General features: G+C 41.4%; 1 pseudogene; it reads right to left on the reverse strand.

Moving 5' to 3' along the window:
• Positions 1-382: 382 nt before the first annotated feature.
• Positions 383-17,739, reverse strand: part of LOC129862965 (pyruvate dehydrogenase protein X component, mitochondrial-like) — a 65,146-nt pseudogene continuing 47,789 nt past the window's right edge.

Here is a 17,739-nt window from a genome sequence, read left to right on the forward strand (position 1 = left end):
AAAAACAACATAAAACAGGTCAGGACTGTTACAATATCCTATGGTATGGCAATATGAGAAATAATGGCGAACCCCACTGAATATTCTGAAGGCTTTTCAGGGTTGTGTGTGAGTTGGGGACAGTGGGAACAGAATAGCTGGCATTCTGTAACAACAAACAAAATGTGTATTTTCCTCCTATTGTAGCTAGTTGGTTATAACAGGGGTGTTTGTCCCTCTCTCTCTTTTCACACCTTCCATCGCCGTGGTAACTAGGAGACAGTGGCTGGGTGTGCGTGGAAATGGGTGGAAAAACAGTGGGCACACTGTAGGAAGCAGCTGTGTGGTGCCAATTGCCTGTATGCCCCCTGCACCCCCGCCCCCACTCACCCTCCCTCTCAAAATAGAATGCACACATCTTTCCCTGCTACCAAAGCAACGGCTCAAGCCAACCTCAAAGGAAGAACAAAATGTTCTCTCACCGCAGGTTGTATGCAGCGTAAGGGATGAAAAGCAGCACTGTCACCGGTGAAATAGTGGGAGGGACCCTGGGTATTGCCTTGATGTTGCCTTCTGGGAGGAGGCTCTTAATTGGATCCTGGTAATTGTAATCAGTATAGTTTGAGTGGAGTTCAGGTTTCATTTGTGTGTTCTTTTCTCATTCACATGGCATACCATAGCCCTTTCTGAGATATTGAATATAAAGCTAGTCTGAATTTCCTGTATCTACAGTAGATAGAATCAGTCATTTCCTGAAAGTAAGGACATACACTGCTCAAAAAAATAAAGGGAACACTTAAATGGCTTACAACTTGGCTTACAACAAATGGCTTACAACTTCTCGGCTGAGCCGTGGTTGCTCCTAGACGTTTCTACTTCACAATAACAGCACTTTCTGTGGCAACTCTAGCAGGGCAGACACCTGACAAACTGACTTGTTGGAAAGGTGGCATCCTATGACGGTGGTACATTGAATGTCAATGAGCTCTTTAGTAAGGCCCTTCTACTGCTTTGTCCATGTGTATTTTTGACATCTGTTTTCTTGGGGGGGGGATTATAATACAGTTTTTTAAATGCAGTAACTTAGAATATATCATATAGACAATCTTGAGAGATTTCAGTGGATTTTTTTCTCTCGTAACCCTTCTGGAGACCTAACGGAACCTGCAATCCCAACAAAGTCTTTAGTCAGAATGTTGAGGGAAATTTCAAAGTGCCACTCACTTTGTCAGGAAAAATGTATTCACACAGGAGAAACGCAGTGCAGTCGATGGCCGATAATAAATAGATGAGAGAAATGTACAAAAACATAACAGTCTATACATCAGCATCGGTTTGCATTGTCCAGGTGAATGGATAATAACTCATTGAGACATGGGTCGTAGCATTGGCACCTCCATCAAAAAGCCTTATCATTGATGATCATGACATAGCAAAGGTCATAAAAAGTCATATCTGCTGTATCTATGGGGCGGCAGGTAGCCTGGTGGTTAGAGCGTTGGACTAGTAACCAAAAGGTTGCAAGATCGAATCCCCGAGCTGACAAGGTACAAATCTGTCGTTCTTCCCCGGAACAATGCAGTTTACCCACTGTTCCTAGGCTGTCATTGAAAATACAAATTTGTTCCTAACTGACTTCCCTCGTGAAATAAAGGTAAAATAAAACATCTATGTAGAAGCCAATGGCACAACTAGCCACGACAATGTTAATTTAGTTAAAATAAGACAGCTGCTCCTTTGCAGAACACACTAAGTTTCACGATGGAAGTGTTCCCTCTCTCCTTCCTTCCCTTTCTCCATCCCGCCATCTCAGGCTAGTGACATGCGCTGCGGCCTCTCCAGGTTGGCACAAAACTTGTCCAGGAAGCATGATGCCAGCTCGTCGTCCACTAGGTACCCGTCACTAGACAGGGTGACGGTGCTCAGGGCACCGGTCTCCTCGGTCAGACGGAGCACAGACCTGGAGGTGACCACGGCCAGGATATACACCAGGATATACACCTGTGGAGGGTTGATCACCGCACTGAACCCACTGATGCCAAACACGCCCAGGTTAGAAATACTGTCAGGGAGAGACAGGAAGGGAAGGAGACAGACAGAGATTTAACCATTTGTACCAATAAAGCTAATTTTAATTTGTGAGAGGAATTGGGAGGAAAAATAGGGGAAGGAGAGAGAGAGAGAACGAAGGAGGGGTGGGGGAACGCGAGATAGAGAAAAAAAGATGGAGGGTGGTGAGAGACAAAGGGACGGGAATGAGAGAGAGAGGAGACAATGAGCATTGCATCATTAGTCTAGCTCAGCCAGGGAAAACATGCAGACAATTAACCAAGGGGAGATACAGCCAGACATAATGGGCCCCAAACCTCTTCCCTGTTACTAATTCAGTCAAGACAGCATGCACTCAAAACACAAGAAGCTGTGTGTGAGGTGAATTAAGGAGAATACAAAAGAGGATACCAGGAGACATTTCCTCAATAGACACATAAAGACATTGTGCCACTTCCAACAGCCTGAGGTGAACTCACAGAGAGAGAGAGAGACCATCCTATCTCTGTGTTTAGTAAGCAATAACATCCACAGGCAATTTCCTGTGTGGGTTAATAACATAGCCAGACCTGGGGGATGGAGGGATGGATAAAGGGAGGGAAGAAGCATGCATACATCTTCAAGAAGAGATAGAAAGAGCTTTCATCCTTTATAGAAATTAATTATCCTCCTCTCTGACACAGAAACCCCATTTATGTCTAAATTACCCAATTAATTCAAATGAGTTAAAACAGCCCGCCCTCCCCTGGAATGGATGGCCACATAATTGATGGCTCTTGTCGTCTGGCCACATATTCTCTTCATGTCTGCATGTGATAATGTAGAATCTACATATTATATGGACTAGCTGTGATGGTTGTAACTCTAATAGCAGGACATTAATGACTGCTTCCCTACCAGTAGCCTACTGACCTATTCAAGAAATGATTAACTTAGCGCCTGGTACAAACGCTGCAGATTGTCAGCGGTGAACCAGATACGGCTATTGAACACCTTGCTCCCACACCGTAGACCTGTATGTCTGCATATTCAAACATTTGACTATGTTGAAGTGCTAAGTAAGAACCTGAGTCAAACACCAGTTCACCGTCTAACAAGCCAAGAGAGAAATCCCACAGCCAAGTCTACACTGCATTTGTGCAAAGCATATCTATCTAAATAATATTCCAGGTGTAAAGGACTGAGGGTTAGTATTATCTTGCTCTCAGATAATAAGGTGTGTTGTGTTTACCTGTATGAGCCTCCCTGGTACTCATGAGGAAGCAGCTTCCCATCCCAAGCATTTTGGGCCAGTGCCTGGAGAAAAAAGATCAGCAGTCAGTCAGTCGTCGACTGTAGTCAGAGGCAGGGATCCACTGTGAGCCATAGGCTAATCAATGATCTACTGTCTAGAGGTGGTGATGGTTCAATCAGATCCATCAATCACGCTTCTAGCTGTCTCAGTGATACAGTATGGACCTCATGGTTCAACGATAATGTTGAAATAATGTCATGCTGATAACCTCCCTTCAGCTTATCATAGTCAACACTCCAAAGGCAGCCCTCACTCAGAGTTCAGACTGCATACTCCAAATGCTTCACACAAGAGCTTCTGTTAGCATTACTGAAATAAACCCAGGCATCAACACACACAGAGCTAGAGCAGAGTGCAGTTCAATCTCACTGTGTTGAACCTGTTAGGTTCTAAATAAACAAAGTAAAAAAACTCACGTACGCTTCATCAAGCTCAAACCGAGTTTATTCACCCACTGGGTCATGCAGTTGCATAAGACAAAAACATATTTCCACCAGTGGTAGTATATATACTCCAATTTGGGTGGATTCTCCTCCTTCTCTCTAAACATTACATATTTATTGCTAGGCAAGAAGTTAAGTGATACGAGCAATAAACTTTTCCTTTTCCCTTAATGTGACCTGACCTGACCTTGACCCCCTTCTTCACTACACCACATCTCTCCATCCTTATCCGTGCATGCAACCATGTGATTGCCCTTCCTTTACTCAATACACTCTAAACTTAATTGCATCCACCATATACATTCCTCCTACAGTTAACCATTAACTTCTGACGTACACCCTAGACTATAGCACTCAATATTTCAATAGGATAGTTGATAATAACAATATTCCAAGTTTAATCAGAACCCATCAAACCCCATTGAAGGCAACACTTTGACATTAACCTTTCACGAGCCTCAACCCCGGATCCGGAAGCACCCCCCCCCCCCCCCCCCCACACTGATTAGCATCGCTAGCATAGCGTCACAATTAAATAGTAGCATCTAAATATCATTAAATCACAAGTCCAAGACACCTAATGAAAGATACAGATCTTGTGAATAAAGCCACCATTTCAGATTTTTAAAATGTTTTACAGGGAAGACACAATATGTAAATCTATTAGCTAAACACGTTAGCAAAAGACACCATTTTTCTTTGTCCACCATTTTTTCTCTCCACCAGTAGCTATCACCAATTCGGCTAAACTAAGATATTGATAGCCACTAAACAAGAAAAAACTCATTAGATGACAGTCTGATAACATATTTATGGTATAGGATAGGTTTTGTTAGAAAAATGTGCATATTTCAGGTATAAATCATAGTTTGCCATTGCAGCCACCATCACAAATCTCACCAAAGCGACTAGAATTACTACAGAGAGCAACTTGTATTACCAAATTACTCATCATAAAACATTTCTTAAAAATACACAGCACATAGCAATGGAAAGACACAGATCTTGTGAATTCAGACAACATTTCAGATTTTCGAAGTAAATCGTTATATTAGCATACCACATATGCAAACGTTACCCGAGCACTGATTCAAGCCAAAGAGAGCGATATCGTTATCATCGCCAAAATATATTAATTTTTTCACTAACCTTCTCAGAATTCTTCAGATGACACTCCTGTAACATCATATTACAACATACATATACAGTTTGTTCGAAAATGTGCATATTTAGCCACCAAAATCATGGTTAGACAATGACAAAAGTAGCCCAGCTGGTCAGAAAATGTTGTGCACCATATTAGACAGTGATCTAGTCTTATACATAAATACTCATAAACTTGACTAAAAAATATAGGGTGGACAGCGATTGATAGACAATTTAATTCTTAATACAATCGCGGAATTACATTTTTTAAATTATCCTTACTTTTCAATACAGGTTGCGCCAAGCAAAGCTACACCAACAAAATGGCGGAACGTGCGTTTAACATTTTTCTACAGAACAACGATTTATCATCTTAAATATTTCTTACTATGAGGTGATCTTCCATCAGATTCTTGGGCAATGTATCCTTTCTTGGGTCTAATCTTCTTTTGGTCGAAAGATGCCCTCTGTCCGTCGAAATGCCCACTAACGTTCGACCGGGATCCCGGCTCTTCAAAGAGCATCACATAGAAATGCCTCAAAATCGCACTAAACTGATATAAATTGCTATAAAACGGTTTAAATTAACTACCTTATGATGCTGTTAACACCTATAACGAGTAAAAATATGACCGGAGAAATATTACTGGCTAAACTAAAGCTTGGAAGGAGGCGAGTCCGATGTCCTTAGCGCGCCACGCGCAGGCAGCCAAAGGAAGTTACTTCTGGTATTTGGTGATTTATGGAGGCACTGATTGCGCAATCGACTCCATTCAAAGCGTCATCGCGTACTGACACCCAGGGGAAGACGTAAGCAGTGTCTGTTTCTCCATAGCATTTACAGTGACCTTTAAACTGACTCCAGATCAGTGGCCAAGATGTTTGAAATCTGACTCCCTATCATGAAAAGTGCTGTAGATTGAGTTCTGTTTCACTCAGAGACAAAATTCCAACGGCTATAGAAACTAGAGAGTGTTTTCTATCCAATAATAACAATAATATGCATATTGTAGGAGCAAGAATTGAGTACTAGGCAGTTTAATCTGTAGAGCAAATTATGCTATTGCGAAACAGCACCCCCTATAGTTGCAAGAAGTTAACACAATGAAAACCAAATTGGCTGAGCAGGAGAAAACAGTGCAGGCAGTTGCTTTTAAAGAAAAATCATTGAAAGTTAGTCTTTAGGAGGGTTCCAAGCAGGCCATATGGGGTGGAATGGGACAGCACTATAATAATGACAAATGAACATTCTTTATACAAAATTGACCTCTTTGTCTGAATGCATGTAGACCTACTGCATCATCAATGTTTAACCCCGCTGATTCCAGGGTCTTCTACATCAGACCCTACCCTATTCCACTATTGTAGGATATATATTTTCCTCTCCTGCATACAGTGGTTTTTGCTGTTGCCAAATTGATCTTGTGTGTACTCTCTGTATTGATCTGAGTGGGCTTTCTCCGCCCGTGGCTTGGCAAGCTGGAGTAAGGGAGTTGACATGACTCAGTGAGCAGAAGACGAGTTCTCTAAAGTAATGGTGCTTTAGAAACAATTAAACACCCCCCTTTCTTCCATCACTCAAAAGTCAACATGAATCAATATGCTACCAAAGCACAAATCAATATGCTACCAGAGCACAAATCAATATGCCACCAGAGCACAAATCAATATGCTACCAGAGCACAAATCAATATGCTACCAGAGCACAAATCAATATGCTACATAAGGAGCTTGGAGGCTGCACTGTTGCACTTTATATAGGTGTGTGTGTGTTTTCTGGATTATTGACTCTCATCCCAGTGCATGTGAGGTGGAAAATCATCCATATGTTCCTCACATGCACACATTAGTAGTCAGGCGGGTCAGGTGTTTGTTCACCCACAACTGCCTTTAATTGCTAATAACCCATTTGCAACCGCCCGACTATAGGCGATAAAGTGAAAATCTGAGGCCTGCACCTGGCCCTAACTCGCTAATATAGAAAAATGCTCTGTACACTACAGTCAGAGACAGCGGAATCTTTTTTGGACCGGGGGTGGCAGGAATTTATTTGCCGATTTAGATATGTTTCTGTTTATAATTTCCTAAATGTTGGTAGGTTATTTGTTAGTCAACTTGTCTATAATTAGATATTGTACATGGAGCTTCTCTTCTGTTATTATATGTTGCCCTAAAAGACGAACTAAACCCTGTCTCAGCAGAATGTCATAAATCGATAGAAAAATGCTTCCATCTAGTTGACATCGGTAAAGTTCTCTGCCATATCAGCTTATTTCGCGGAGCAAAGACGTTTACGAACCAGGGAGAAAAAAAATGGAAAGATTGTCTGTGCAACATTTCCAAATGACATCAGTTTGACCGGTTGTAAGGAAGTAGAAAGCTTTGAAAATGTCCCAACATGTATCTGATCAGAATTTAGATCGGCTTGGATCCATATTTTATGTGGTTGAAATACTATCAGCGTTTATGAATCTAACTGTGCATTCGCATTCTCTCAAAATGCTGAAAGAAAGAAATCATATTTCTTCACTCCTGTCAAAATGTAGCCTACATTTGTTGTGTCATTTTACTGCAAGAAATGCTTAATTCTGCAGGAGTTAATATTATGGCTATGTGAGAGGTTATAGACCTACAGTCAGTGTCCAGATTTAAGTTTCTATTTACCCATCTGAACAATATTGGCGACTCTACAGTTCCTTTATGTGCCATAGGCCTATTTGAAGTCCTGATATTGTGTCAAATTTTTATTGCGCTTCACAATCATCACACAAACTGCTGTCATCCCCTTATAGCATTCACCAAATCTTTCCTAAACATTACTTTTCTTGCCCTCCCTTTTCATTATTTTCAACTCTACATTTTTCAGTTTTTCTCTTGCTGAATAATTTTTGCCTCCATGGATCGAAGTTAACTTTTTCTACCCGTTACCAAAAGAATTTGGCGATTGGCGTGTAGGCTATTTTGGCGAATGGCGTGTAGGCCCTGAAGCTTAATTAAGCTTATGCACTAATACCAGCCTAAAATAAGGAAATAAAAACCTCAATGTAGAAACATAGATAAATAGATTGAACAACAAAGACACATTTATGGATTTTTTTAAGGTACTGTTTTTTATGTTTATTCAACCCGCCACCCACCCGGCCTTTATCCACACAATATTTAATGATCCGCCCCACCCTGCGGATATAACAGGGACACAGAGGCTCCACAAGTATACACAAACACATACAGTACACACACAGGCTTATGCATTGAAGCATGTCATACAACCCTATGTATGATATTCTCTTAATATTCTATTTTCTATGGGCCAACATGACAACCCTGGCCCAAATGGAGGAAATCATTTGCAGCAGATGTGCAATAATACGTCTAACACTCATACACGTCATGCTCATTCAAATGGAAATTTACTTTAGAGATATTGCAGTGACACTGCCTTTATCTAAAAAAAGCAGTATGTCAAAAGACCCAGAGACACATTAGAATACATGGTGCGACATTAGCGATAACAGCATCGAAAGGAAAAGCAATCATGTGTTTTGTGGGTTCATGCTTGGTAGTCACTGAGTGCTCTGTGCCCCTTCCAGACCACATGTTGTATTCAATTAGCTGCTGATAAGGGGTTTACATTCTGCCCTAACTCAAACCAGGCTTCTGACTCTGGGTGGGAACACATGGACAGGAGACCACTGTGCGTGCGTGTGTGTATGTGGCACCGCAAGTGTGTATGTGTTTAATAAATGTGTTGTGGCAGGCCACAGATCGGTAGCACACGTTGTCCTTTGCAGGGAATACATTGGAATTACATTGTTACTTTCTCTATTTCTTAAGCTGGCACACTGGTGTGTGTGTATGTGTGTGTGTGTGAGTGTACCCAGCTGCTGAGGCCTATGTACCCGCCCACTATATAACCCTCCATTAATCGCTTTTAATGATCTAGCATTGTACATTTATTTATTCATAATCATGGCACGCTCAGTTCATAGCTGGCTGCTGAGATGGAGAGAACTACAGTGTCTATAATGTCATATCATACAGACATATCATACAGACATATCATACAGACATATATGTATACTCCCTCTAGATTCAGTATGGTTTAGGGCTGGGAATTGCCAGGGACCTCACGATACAATATTGTCACGATACTTAAGTGCCGATAGGATATGTATTGCGATTCGATACTGTGATTTTATTGTGATTCGATGTTCCAAACATATTGCTCACCATATGACTGCCGCAGAGGGATAAGCGAGTCATGAGAAAACAAGTTTAGATTCAACATGGAAATTAAGTTGCTGAAAACAAATTTGGCTCACTATTTAAAAAGAAGACGGTGAGCTTCGGTGTAGGTACAGCTGACTAGCAGCCGTGAAAATAATATTGCGATATTGTCAAAAATAATATGCCTATATGTAACTGTATCGATTTCCCCTCCCACATCACAAGTATGGTTATCTACTGTGTCAATCAATTGATTAAGTTATTTTAGCAATCCACCATCATCACCAAAGTCATTATGAGAAGCCCAATGGTGGCAGATTTAAGAGCTGCAAAAAATTATGCAGATAATGGTGTGGTTTAACCCTGCAGCACAACAATATCTGGTCCCTGTCCAGGAATGTAAACACCACCAACCCTGATAATGTGTTTACCTAGCGAGTGATTCAGAATGAGTCCCCACACTGCAACTCATTCCCAGCCTGAGCTTTCCAAAGAAAGCACCAGAGGAATGCAGTTACACACTGAATCTGAAACCTGCCCCTCGCCCCTACCAACTCGATTAGAGGGTCCTCCGTTGTCAAATGTTTCTGACGAAACTCTGAGGGTGACTTCAATACTGGCGAAGGGATCAAATAAACCAATCAACTTCGGGACACACTCGTGACTTGAATGATGAAATTCATGTTCCACATTTAAATGATAAAATTAGCATGAAATTCAAATGAGAAAATTCCCCCTGTCGTTTTACAAGATATAAACCTCAGTAATAGTTATTTATTTTAATTTCCAATGTTACATGTGTCAAGTCTCACAATCTGACGAACAATTACAGGTGGCAAATGTTTTGTGTATAAAATTGTGCAAGCTAAAATATTATGCAGTGAATTATGGAATACCACTTCACTCTGAAGCCGGCAGCATAGTGGACTATGTCAAAATGGCTATTGGAGGGTCTAATTATCCCTTACACCCTCCATTATTTTCACAACCACAGCTTTGGGACATGTGGATATTGTAGAGGCACGCGTGAATGAGCAAATGGAGGGTTGAGGGTGATTTGGGATTCAGCCACAGTCTCAAGGCCAAGGGGCTGCTGGTGATATTACCATTCTACACTCATTTTATAGAACTTCCATTTGAGTGCTTTGTAACTGCCACTAAATAATGGAGACAGCTAGTTCCATTTCAGATACTGTAACATTTCATGATTTTATTCCACTCCGCCCGGGAAAGTTAGCAGCTCACTGGCATGTATTTCTCCAACAGCACAGGCCCTGATTCTGAACTATGAGCTCCACACTACCCAGGTATCAGTAGTGTTCCACCCTACCTTGGCGTTAGCTGAGATCTCCTGCACTCCCTTGTCAGCAGCGTTTGTGATGATGGGGGTAATGAGGCCCTTCTCAGTCGCCACAGCGATGGAGATGCTGTTGGAGTCCAGCGCCTGGGGGCCCTCCTCCGACCAGGTCACATTGACCTCCGGCAGATCCTAAAGGCCAAGGTCAGAGGTCAGGACAGATTCTGGTAGATGGGATTCAAGGAGGAGGAGAAGAGGACTGAGGGGAAGAGAGAGTGGAGGGATGGAAGAGGAAAAGGGACTAAATGACACTGCATCCACGGCCTTCACAAGACAGGACAGAGCATTTCGGTATACCCTGTCCTATCCCCACGATTGATAAGATAAGAGATAAGATATGATAATGTTTCCACAGAAGTAAGGGAGGGTCAGGGTGAAAGGTGAATGGCCCACTGTTACAGTAGATTCAGTGGTCTGACCAAAGGCAGGACCACAGGGCCTAACAAAGTGGTGAGAGATGGTCTCATCTTCTTGTCACTTCTGTTTCTGTTTCTGTTTCCATGGATACAGTCAGTCACACAAAGGAGCCACATTCATACTCAAAATGCACATTATGAAAATCAAAGCTTATCCTAGCCAAGGCACCCAGCTGAATCCAAGGGAGTTTGTTTGGTGATTACATTCCCAGTCTTCACAGAGAGGGTAAGAGGAGAGAAGGAGAAAGAGGGGAGGGAGAGTGTCAAGTGTTATCTTTTTCCTACATAAGGAACTACAGGAGGAAGGACGGAATAAGGCATTGCAATTTATCAAGGAAAGCCCCAGGTAAAACACAGAGAAAGGAAGATCTACAGACATTTCCCTACTAAGACGAGACAAGGATGCCCTTTGTCTTTCTCTCTCTATCCTCGCCATAAATCATTTACAAAAGGATTCAGACCCTTTGCTATGAGACTCAAATTAGCTCAGGTGCATCCTGTTTTCATTGATCATCCTGTTTCTACAACTTGATTGAAGTCCACTTGTGGTAAATTCATTTGATTGGACATCATTTGGAAAGGCACAAACCTGTTAATATAAGGTCCCACAATTGATAGTGCATGTCAGAGCAAAAACCAAGCCATGAGGTCGAATGAATTGTCCGTAGAGCTCCAAGACAGGATTGTGTCGAGGCCAAGATCTGGGGATGGGTACTAAAACATTTCTGCAGCATTGAAGGTCTGCACGAACACAGTAGCCTCCCTACATCATTCTTAAATGGAAGAAGTTTGGAACCACCAAGACTCTTGGTTACCAAGGCCCGCTGGCCAAACTGAGCATTCGGGGGAGAAGGGCCTTGGTCAGGGAGGGTACTAAGAACCCAATGGTCACTCTCACAGAGCTCCAGAGTTCCTCTGTCGAGATGGGAGAATCTTCCAGAAGGACAACCATCTCTGCTGCACTCCACCAATCAGGCCTTTATGGTAAAGGGGCAAGACGGAAGCCAGTCCTCAGTAAAAGGCACATGATAGCCCGCTTGGAGTTTGCCAAAAGTCAACTAAAACTTTCAGACCATGAGAAACAAGATTCTTTGGTCTAAATAAACCAAGATTGGAGTCTTTGGCCTGAAAGCCAAGCATCACGTCTGGAAGAAACCTGGAACTAGAGGTCGACCGATTAATCGTAATGACCGATTAATCAGGGCCAATTACAAGTTTTAATAACTATCGGAAATTGGTCATTTAGGACGCCGATTTAGCCAATTTATTTTATTATTTATTTAAACATCAATGCCTTTCTTAAAATCAATACACAGAAGTATATATTTTTAAACCTGCATATTTAGCTAAAAGAAATCCAGGTTAGCAGGCAATATTAACCAGTTGAAATTGTGTCACTTCTCTTGCGTTCATTGCACGCAGAGTCAGGGTATATGCAACATTTTGGGCCGCCTGGCTCATTGCGAACTAATTTGTCAGAATTTTACGTAATTATGACATAACATTGAAGGTTGTGCAATGTAACAGAAATATATAGACTTATGGATGCCACCCGTTAGATAAAATACGGAACGGTTCCGTATTTCACTGAAAGAATAAACGTTTTGTTTTCGAGATGATAGTTTCCGGATTCAACCATATTAATGACCTAAGGCTCGTATTTCTGTGTGTTATTATTATTATTATTATTATTAAGTCTATGATTTGATAGAGCAGTCTGACTGAGCGATGGTAGACACTAGCAGGCTCGTAAGCATTCATTCAAACAGCACTTTCGTGCGTTTTGCCAGCAGCTCTTCGCAATGCTTCAAGCATTGCGTTGTTTATGACTTCAAGCCTATCAACTCCCGAGATTAGGCTGGTGTAACCGATGTGAAATGGCTAGCTAGTTAGCGGGGTGCGCGCTAATAGCGTTTCAAACGTCACTCGCTCTGAGACTTGGAGTAGTTGTTCCCCTTGCAATGCATGGATAACGCTGCTTCGAGGGTGGCTGTTGTCGATGTGTTCCTGGTTCGAGCCCAGGTAGCAGCGAGGAAAGGGATGGAAGCTATACTGTTACACTGGCAATACTAAAGTGCCTATAAGAACATCCAATAGGCAAAGGTATATGAAATACAAATCGTATAGAGAGAAATAGTCCTATAATTCCCATAATAACTACAACCTAAAACTTCTTACCTGGGAATATGGAAGACTCATGTTAAAAGGAACCACCAGCTTTCATATGTCCTCATGTTCTGAGCAAGGAACTTAAACGTTAGCTTTCTTACATGACACATATTGCACTTTTACTTTCTTCTCCAACACTTTGTTTTTGCATTATTTAAACCAAATTGAACATGTTTCATTATTTATTTGAGGCTAAATTGATTTTATTGATGTATTACATTAAGTTAAAATAAGTGTTCATTCAGTACTGTTGTAATTGTCATTATTACAAAAAAATAAAGAAATAATCGTCCGATTAATCGGTATCGGCTTTTTTTGGTCCTCAGATAATCGGTATCAGTATCGGCGTTGAAAAATCATAATCAGTCGACCTTTACCTGGCACCATCCCAATGGTGAAGCATGGTGGTGTCAGCATCATCCTGTGTTTTTTTTTCAGGGACTGGGAGACTAGTCAGGATCGAGGGAAAGATGAACGTAGCAAAGTACAGAGAGATCCTTGATGAAAACCTGGTCCAGAGCGCCCAGGACCTCAGACTGGTGGCGAAGGTTCATCTTCCAACAGGAAAACGACACGAAGCACACAGCCAAGACAATGCAGTAGTTGCTTCGGCACAAGTCTCTGAATGTCCTTGAGAGGCCCAGCCAGAGCCCGGACATGAATCCGATTGAAGATCTCTGGAGAGACCTGAAAATAGCTTTGCAGCTACGCTCCCCATCCAACCTGACAGAGCTTTGGAGGATCTGTAGAGAAGAATGGGAGAAACTCCCCAAATACAGGTGTGCCAAGCTTGTAATGTCATACCCAAGAATAATTGAGGCTGTAATCGCTGCCAAATGTGCTTCAAAATAGTACTGAGTAAAGGGTCTGAATGCTTAAGTAAATGAAATATTTCATATTTATTTTTTATAACTTTCCAACATTTTCTAAAAAACAGTATATTTTTGTTATTATGGGGTATTGTGTGCAGATTGAGGACAAAAACATTTCAATCCATTTTAGAATAAGGCAAACAACAAATTGTGGAAAAATTCAACGGGTCTGAAAACTTTCCGAATGCACTGCATATCAAACATATCATTTTTGAAAATGAACATTGTTTGAAACTGGCAGGCTAGTTAATACTCCTTGAGTGTAGCAGCTTCTGCTTTGATGATAAAATCATTGACGAACACTTTGATCTCTGCTGGAAAGAAGGAGAAAACAGTTGTCAAACACTACAGATCTATAGTTCAGGTGCTGTTAGTCAGGTAAGTGTTAGCGATTCTCCGGTACTTTTGCATATGTTTTAGCCCAAGGTTCTGAAAGTAGCACTCAAGCCAAAAGTGGTCCCCGAAAAATGCGCACTACGTAACATATGTGCAGATATGTGCACTACGTCATTGCTCTCTCTCTCTCTGCTGTATCCACTCCAACCTCATTGGATAACACTGGGCAGGCCTCTTGCTAGCTGTTACTCAAATGTGAGAGGCTGAAGTTCATGGGCTAGAACTCAAATTGCTAGGGAGCTGGCCCATGGCACCGCTTCAATAATACAGTTGCTGTCACGCTCGTTGACGGAAGAATCAGACCAAGGTGCAGCGTGGTAAGCGTACATCATTTATTTTGATGAACACAAAAAAAACAATAAACTACAACCGAACGTGAAGCTACATGCAGTGCAGAAAGCAACTACACACAAACAAGATCCCACAAACTAAAGGTGGAAAAAAGGCTGCCTAAGTATGATCTCCAATCAGAGACAACGATGATCCCTCTGATTGGGAACCAGACCCGGTCAACAAAGAAATAGAAAAACTAGAATGCCCACCCAAATCACACCCTGACCTAACCAAATAGAGAAATAAAAAGGCTCTCTAAGGTCAGGGCGTGACAATTGCTTTCAAACTAGGGATTTCATGGCTAATTAAGGTAAGACAGTAATTCTGCTCACAGGTTATGCATGTACAAACTACACATTGACACATCCAGCCCAAAGCGGGATGTTTAAAAAATACTTTCTTAATCGCCAAAGCAAAGTATCCCATACCAACTTCTCCAAAAACCATGGCAGATGACATCTGGTGTGCAAGCTATAGGATGATGTGGATTGTAAGAGAATCAGACATGCTAATTATGTGTGTTAGGACCAAGAGAGGCCTTATGCTGTTACTGTTGTTACTAGTGGAGTTTATTTTCCATTCTTCTCTCCTCCTGTTAAAGGGTAGTGTTATCATACAGGGCAGGGGGTACTGGGTGAGGGGCAGCTGGGTGGTAGAGAAAATGTCTATATGAACAAACACCCTTCACTCCCCCACCCAGTACAATATAAACTCAACCACCCACCCACCCACCCACCCATACTTTCTCTCACAACAATGTCCAGTTTAACCTTTCACGAGTATCTACCCCGGGTCCGGGGGCACCCCCCCACACTGAGTAGCATAGCCTAGCATAGCGTCACAATTAAATAGTAGCATCTAAATATCATTAAATCACAAGTCCAAGACACCTAATGAAAGATACAGATCTTGTGAATAAAGCCACCATTTCAGATTTTTAAAATGTTTTACAGGGAAGACAAAATATGTAAATCTATTAGCTAACCACGTTAGCAAAAGACACCACTTTTCTAACTCCATCAGTTTCTTACTCCATCAGGTGCTATCACCAATTCGGCTAAACTAAGATATTGATAGCCACTAACCAAGAAAAAACCTCATCAGATGACAGTCTGATAACATATTTATGGTATAGGATGGGTTTTGTTAGAAAAATGTGCATATTTCAGGTAGATATCATAGTTTACAATTGCACCCGCAGTCACAAATGGACTAGAATAAATACATAGAGCAACGTGTTTACCTAATTACTAATCATCAAACATTTCGTAAAAATACACAGCATACACTAATCGAAAGACACAGATCCTGTGAATACAGACAATATTTCAGATTTTCTAAGTGTCTTACAGCAAAAACACAATAAATCGTTTTATTAGCATACCACATATGCAAACGTTACCAGAGCATTGATTCTAGCCAAAGAGAGCGATAACGTAAACATCGCCAAAATATATAAATTTTTATACTAACCTTCTCAGAATTCTTCAGATGACACTCCTGTAACATCACATTACAACATACATATACAGTTTGTTCGAAAATGTGCATATTTAGCCACCAAAATCATGGTTAGACAATGACAAAAGTTGCCCAGCTGGTCAGACAATGTCGTGCGCCATATTAGACAGTGATCTAGTCGTATACATAAATACTCATAACCGTGACTAAAAAATATAGGGTGGACAGCGATTGATAGACAATTTAATGCTTAATACAATCGCTGATTTACATTTTTTAAATTATCCTTACTTTTCAATACAGTTTGCGCCAAGCGAAGCTACGTCTAACAAGATGGCGTCATAAGCGATTAACATTTTTCGACAGAAACACGATTTATCATAATAAATTGTTCCTACTTTGAGCTGTTCTTCCATCAGAATCTTGGGCAAAGAATCCTTTCTTGGGTCTAATCGTCTTTTGGTCGAAAGCTGTCCTCTTGCCATGTGGAAATGCCAACTGCGTTCGGCATGAACTGGAAACCTGCCCGGGGCTTCAAAGTGTCTCAGAAATAAATGTCCCAAAATGCGCACTAAACGGATATAAATTGCTATTAAACGGTTTAAATTAACTACCTTATGATGTTTTTAACTCCTATAACGAGTAAAAACATGACCTGAGAAATATTACTGGCTACACTAATGCTTGGAAAAAGAGCAGGTCGGTGTCCACCGCGCATCCGACGCAGCTGGAAAAGAGTTCCTACCTACAGGTTTTTTTCATTTATAGTGGCTGTGATTGCGCAATCGATACCATTCAAATCGTCATCACGTAAAGGCATCCAGGGGAAGACGTAAGCAGTGTCCGTATCCTGATAGCGCTCACAGTCGCCTTTAAACTGACTCCAGATCAGGGGCCAAAATGTGTGAAATCTGACTCCATGTCAGGGAAATTGCTGTAGAATGAGTTCTGTTCCACTCAGAGACAAAATTCCAACGCCTATAGAAACTAGAGAGTGTTTTCTATCCAATAATAGTAATAATATGCATATTGTACGAGCAAGAATTTAGTAGGAAGCCGTTTAATCTGTAATGCAATTATGCTAATGAGAAAACAGCACCCCCTGTAGTCGCAAGAAGTTAACAAACCCACACATACTTTATTTTGGGCTTCCAACCTCACTTACACACCGTTTAAAAAAAAAAAAATGTACTGTTTTGTCTTTCACTTCTTTTCTTTGGTGTGAATAATTAAAACTGCAAAAAACTAAAACCACTCCTTCAGAGAACACCCACAACTTTCTATTACTGTTCTCCTTCAACTTCCCTGACCTTCCGCCCTACCTCTCCCGTCTCTCTAATTCTCTGTCCTCCATCTCTCCTCCCTCTCTTTCTTTCTCTCCTCTATACCTCTCCCTCTGCTCTCTCCATACAGTGCCCATGGTGTCGTGGCAGTGCCTGGCATGGCATTAACACTGGGCTGTATGAGAGCGCCTAGTAGTGCCAAACGGTTATGAATGCTCTTAGCGGGATGACTAACAAGCTAACCGTGAAATCACTGTGCTTCTGAACAAAGAAAGCCAGGGAAAACAACCGGACGAAAAGAGAATCCCTTAACA

This window comes from Salvelinus fontinalis, chromosome 9 (genome assembly GCF_029448725.1).
Source record: "Salvelinus fontinalis isolate EN_2023a chromosome 9, ASM2944872v1, whole genome shotgun sequence".
NCBI lineage: Eukaryota > Metazoa > Chordata > Actinopteri > Salmoniformes > Salmonidae > Salvelinus > Salvelinus fontinalis.